This window comes from Limulus polyphemus, unplaced genomic scaffold, assembly GCF_000517525.1.
Source record: "Limulus polyphemus unplaced genomic scaffold, Limulus_polyphemus-2.1.2 Scaffold1665, whole genome shotgun sequence".
NCBI classification, from domain to species: domain Eukaryota; kingdom Metazoa; phylum Arthropoda; class Merostomata; order Xiphosura; family Limulidae; genus Limulus; species Limulus polyphemus.
Genome location: NW_013667275.1, coordinates 38,201 through 44,169, shown reverse-complemented (window position 1 = coordinate 44,169; position 5,969 = coordinate 38,201).

The window sequence follows — 5,969 nt, the reverse complement described above, 5'->3', positions numbered from 1 at the left end:
ACGCTATATCAACGAACGTCAATAATACTTCAGACTGCAGATCAATTACACACTATCTTCACACACAGATTACCTTCCCGCGTCACGTTGTACCCCTCTTATATATACCAGCCTACCCTATATCCAGTAAGAACTAGAACATTCATGAATAAACAAGATAGTTCTAGAAACTAGAGGGCGCCACAGCAGTCATGTGACTCGCTGACGCAACAATATCATTTCATGTTTTGGCTAAATTAATAACTTTCTGTAAGGTATTGTGGTTGGTTGACCAGATGGATCTAGGACAAATTCAACATCACACTGATCCAGGAAGTGCATCAGATTGCACCATATTACTTAACTGAATAATAATAAGAATTCTGGGGTTGTTTATTCCCCCACACTCTCAGAAGGTGACTGCCTCCAATGTACTTTTCCGTGCTATAAAATATTATTTTTTCAAAAGTTTCACACAAACAGATTCATAAAAACTAACTGTAAGATCTGATATAAATAGTCTTTCTTTCTTCTTTTTTTTTTTGAAAAAGTTTACACTTCACTGATCATTTGACCTTGGGATTTTACTTAAGACATTTTCGCCATAAACCAAGAAACTCAATAGACACAAACATGTATTCATTAGTGCCAAAGGAATTTTACAATCATTGTTTCATTTAGAAGGATTATCAAACCAGATAACACTAAATATACAAAATAAAAGAAAAATATAACAAGAAGGAATAGTTGGAATACCTTAAAATATTTTTCTTTTATTAATATTAGAAAAAACTCATATCCAAAAAATATAGTACATGTTTATTTTGACTTTCATTACATAAATTTAAGATTCAGACTGCCCATTAGAAAATCCATATAAATATAATAGTACTTTCTGTTGTATGTCCTTGTAACTACTTCGCAGGGTGTGGAAGGATCTTCACCAAAAGTGGTATGAAGGTTCATTGGGTCCATGCGGGGGTACATACAAATTTTAAGTTTTGCTGTTTTTATGGGAGTTTTTTTTTTTTACCAGTACCTCATCTCCTGTGGATAGATATTCACTAAATTTGGTGTGGAAGTTCACTGGGTCCATGGGGAGATACAGACAAATTTCCAGTTTTGCGTTTTTACCACTACTTCACCCCATGTTGATGGATCTTCACTAAATCTGGCATGAAGGTTTATTGGGTCCATGCAAATTTGCGGTTTGATATTTTGTGTTTTGCAGTTTTTACAATTACATATAAGGGAAGCAACTTTTCATGCCCTTTGATAACCTTTCATTAATCATGAATTTACATAACTCCCGTCCATCTAGTTAACAATAAATAACATGAATTTAAAACCAGTAAGATAACCTGTACTATATTTACTTTCGTTTATTGCAATTGTTAAAATAATGATAAAATATCCTTTAACAATGAAAATGTTCTTAGTTACATAAACTACTACTAGATGGCAGCAGTTTACAAATTGTGGAAAGTATTTTTGTTTCGCATATTGCAACCAATTTAATGTTTTAAGAGATAATTAATTAAATAATATAATTTGCATTTATTTATTTAATTTTTTTTTGGAAAATGCTAGAACAACAGGCTTACCATTATTTGTGTTGTAGCTAACCTTCCTGAATACACCTTTAATTTCGACTGGAAACGTGTTAATTCTAAAAGAAAGTATTTAAATAACAGAATATATTGTTTTTCACATGATATAGCCGTCGACTATTATGTTTAAAAATTTCGAAAACATATGTTATTTTCAAAAATACTTTTTCGTTAATGTAGGACTTTCTGAGTATTGGTTATTCTTATCATCCTTTTACACTTAAATGATTTTTGAAAGATATTCATGGGGAAAATTTTCGTCAGTTGTTGGATTTAATCCAGTCAATAATAATGCAAAATGTCTTATCGTTTGCTTTTCTTTAAGTGGTGTTTGGGGAAAACAGATCCTTTGCAGTCATGTTGACGAGACAAGGCATAATTTAGAAAAAGTATTAACTGAAGAATGATCAATCATCGTTGATTAATACAGGTCTGCCAATGGTGCTATAATTAAATCAATTTTATTATTATATTGTAGAAGCAAATGTTTCATAGGAACTTAAAATTTGGTAACTTGTATGATACTGTACTTTTAATACGTTCTTCTTTTAATAGTTCATGGCTTCGTAAATATATTTTGATAATCAGACCAATGAATTCGGTGGTAGTAAGTTAGGAATAAACGATTTAGTAAAATCGACTTCAAACCGAACATTTATGATGTCTTTGATGTTTGCTGTTATTCTAAGAATGAGTTATATGTCGAAGGATATCCTAGTTCTTCGAAAATAATTAACTGAATTATGTTGTTTCTATTTAAAAATATAAAACATATAAGAAAATAAAATTGTTAATTTTCTCAAGTATTATGTAAGTACGATAACCAGTGACCAACGAGGATTCCTAAATAATTTGTTTTGAATTTCACACCAAACTACAGAATGTCTGTCTGAGCTAGCCATCCCTAATTTAGCGGTGTTAGACTAGAGAGAAGACAACTAGAAAACACCACCCACCGTCAACTGTTGGACCATTCTTTCACCAACGAATAGTGGGATTGACCATCACATTATAACGTCCCCACGGCTGAAAGAGCGAACATATTCGGTGACGGGGCTTCAAACCCACAACTCTCAGATCGTGAGTCGAGCGCCCTAACCACCAGGCCATGCCAGTGCTTTACAAAGAAACAGTTAGCTCTTGTTGCTGTTTTAAGACATACTCTTACAAAGTTATAATGAGTGTATACAAACACAAATATAGATCCTTAGGATAAACAACATATAAATTATAATCGTAAATCTCTTACAATCATTTCTTCTTTTTTTTCTGCAGAAATAAACAGAAAGGTTAAGAAATTCTGCCTAAAAACGTTAGTTTATTAAACGATATATACAAAAAAATCTCTGTTTTATAGTTAACATAAAGTGACAACAGTATATAAAAGTAATGAACTTTTAAGCAGAATTTTTGCATTTCTTGTTCGTACATAAACTGACTGAGAACATGGAATATTTGTCACGTTTTGTAACTTTTTATTTGTTTATTTATTTGACAATGTCGGGAAATTTATTGCGTGTATTAATCATTAGCAAACAATAATTTCGGTTTCTCGTGGGCTCCAATCCTAAAAGTTATATCGTTGTCGTTTCTAAAAAATATATTCTATTGTTCTTGTGGAATATGTAATCTTATTCTTACAAAAGACTCCTCAAGAAAAGGTTGTATGTACATAGTATCAATCTTACAAAGCAGTGACGCATACAAAATAATATCATTATGTTGTTCAGTCCATTAATATATCATTGTATTGTTCAATGACATTTGTAAGAATTATGCTATATATATCTGAAAATACTTAGTAAAGACTGAACAATACAATGATATATTAATGGACAAGAAAGGCTTCAATGAAGATATTATTTTGAAACAAAATATAAACAGCACGAAAGGATAGATTCTTAATAACCGATGAAAAAAAAACAAAAACATTTCTTTGGTATCTTAAAGTTCAGATGACGTTTTTAGCTTGAAAGTCGTAACAGCTTTTGTTACCAAAGAAGGCCGACGGATCTGGGTTAAGTGAGACACATCCGAAATCCAGTCCTCGCCCCATAATACCTTCAGGATTAAAACTGCTTGATTTTCTGGCCAATGTTCCCACCTGTCATCATCCTCGGCGGCCCTAATCAAAGCTTCTTTAACGCCCTCTATCTGCAAGACGCTACTCATCATCTGCACAAACACACGCACGAGTAATGAAAAACAAACACGGCTATGATAACAACAAAAATGACATTTTAGAACATTAGGTATTTATTCCTTTTTTATATTATATATATATGTTATCGGTCCTTTCAGATCAAATAAAATTTATATTTATTAGCTACACAGTTTTAGTAATTCATTTTAAAAACGTGCATGCTGTTGATGCATTGAATAAAACCGTTTTGAGAAAGGGCCACTTAACCTTATGTTGATAAAGATCACTTTATTTAGAATAGCACTTGCCTGTCATGTTTGGATAAGTTAACATAGTGGTGTAGGAAAATGACGTTCATTCGTATTCAAAGTGGACACAAACAGCTATCATATCACCTTTTTTTATTGTACTGAAAGTTAACCCACCTGCGCATTTCCCGCGATAATCACGCTCAGGGAGTAGCATGCCCAGTTTGAGATATTCGGGTGTCCAACGTCGTCTATAGCATTCACAAGAGCTTGCAGTCCTCCAACTGTCTTCACCAGTTCCTTGTTTTCATTACAGCCTATACAAATCTCCGAGAGCGACTTCAAGATCCGAACTTTCAAGAACACTGGAGAAGTTGGTTTTTCCAGTAGTTCGATCAGTAAAAAAACGATTTGCGGGCCAGCATTTATTGCTGTTTCTAGACCTCCTGTACCAATAAATTATTTTATACATATTTCCAACGGATAAAAAACAGTCTTATGTATTTTTAACTCGGCTTTCTCAAGATCCAATGAAACATGAGAAATTTAAATACTTTTATCATAGTAATAAGCTAATGAAAACAACGATAGGTTTTTTTCATGCGTTCTAAATGGAACGTGAGTGATGTAAAAACTAATAAATAACAATACATACATATAAATATATACAACAATACGGTCATCAATGGGGTTATAAACAACAACAACAACAACAGAAAAAAATACAAATAGCTACTATTACAATACCATTTCAAGTACAGCTACTATTTACAACTATAAAAAAACTCATTTCAAGATATTTATTCTTCTGCACATTCCCAAAGTATAGGTTTATATTTGATAAAAAGCTATCATCCCTTAAAAGCATATTGATTCATTTTTTTTCACGTGACTATCCTTCTCCGACAGTGGTTTTATTACCACGGCCTATCTTTGTCTTCTTTTTTATGATGTCATAGAATGTGATCTAAATAATTAACAATAAAGTTCAACTTTCACGATAGCTTGATCCAAGGGCTAAAAATGAGCTCTGTTATATCTGAGTCAATGTAGAACAAACAAAGTGATTTGAGCAATCATTTGTGATTTCTCGAGACATTCGCTACCCGGAACTGCTGCAGGAATTGTTTGTTTGTTTTAAATTTCGCGCAAAGCTACACGAGGGCTATCTGCGCTAGCCGTCCCTAATTTAGCAGTGTAAGACTAGAGGGAAGGCAGCTAGTCATCCCCACCCACCGCCAACTCTTGGACTACTCTTTTACCAACGAATAGTGGGATTGACCACCACATTATAACGCCCCCACGGCTGAAAGGGGCGAGCATGTTTGGTGTGACAGGGATTCGAACCCGCGACCCTCAGATTGCGAGTCGAGCGCCCTAACCACCTGGCTATGCCGGGCCGCTGTAGGAACTAACAAGTAACTCTAATGCGAAAAACAGACACAGATTTTTGAATTTTCTAGACGTTCCTTTCGTTCCAGAAAATGTTTTCAAGTTAAGCGACGGCAAAATATCCGAAGAGCCACGGATTCTGGAAAATCGTGACACATTTTAGGTATTTGGAAAAACGACGTTTTTTACATTCCAGTTCAGAATCGCGAGAAAAGAGCATAAATTAAGAATATTCCGATCACGAACCAGATTTAATCGCCCAATCAAAGAGCTCATATTCTACCTCCTGCTCAGTTACGTTTAATTACGGTATCCAGCCGCCATAACCTCGGTCAAACTAATGTCATATTCATACAGTCTCGCGGTGTTCTTATTTTTTTTTAACAGAGGAAAATTGTAATAAGGTATGCCTGTGGCACCAACAGGAGTAAAACAAGGTACCAAGAACGCATAGAAGAGGGGAGGTATCTTTTATTCTATTCCCAGAATCGACGCCAAACTTTAAAAAAAATGTCTGCTGTGCATTCAGTTTTGCGGGAGACTATGCAACGAATTGAACCCGGGAAAAACTAAATAAATAGGAACATTTAAGTTTGT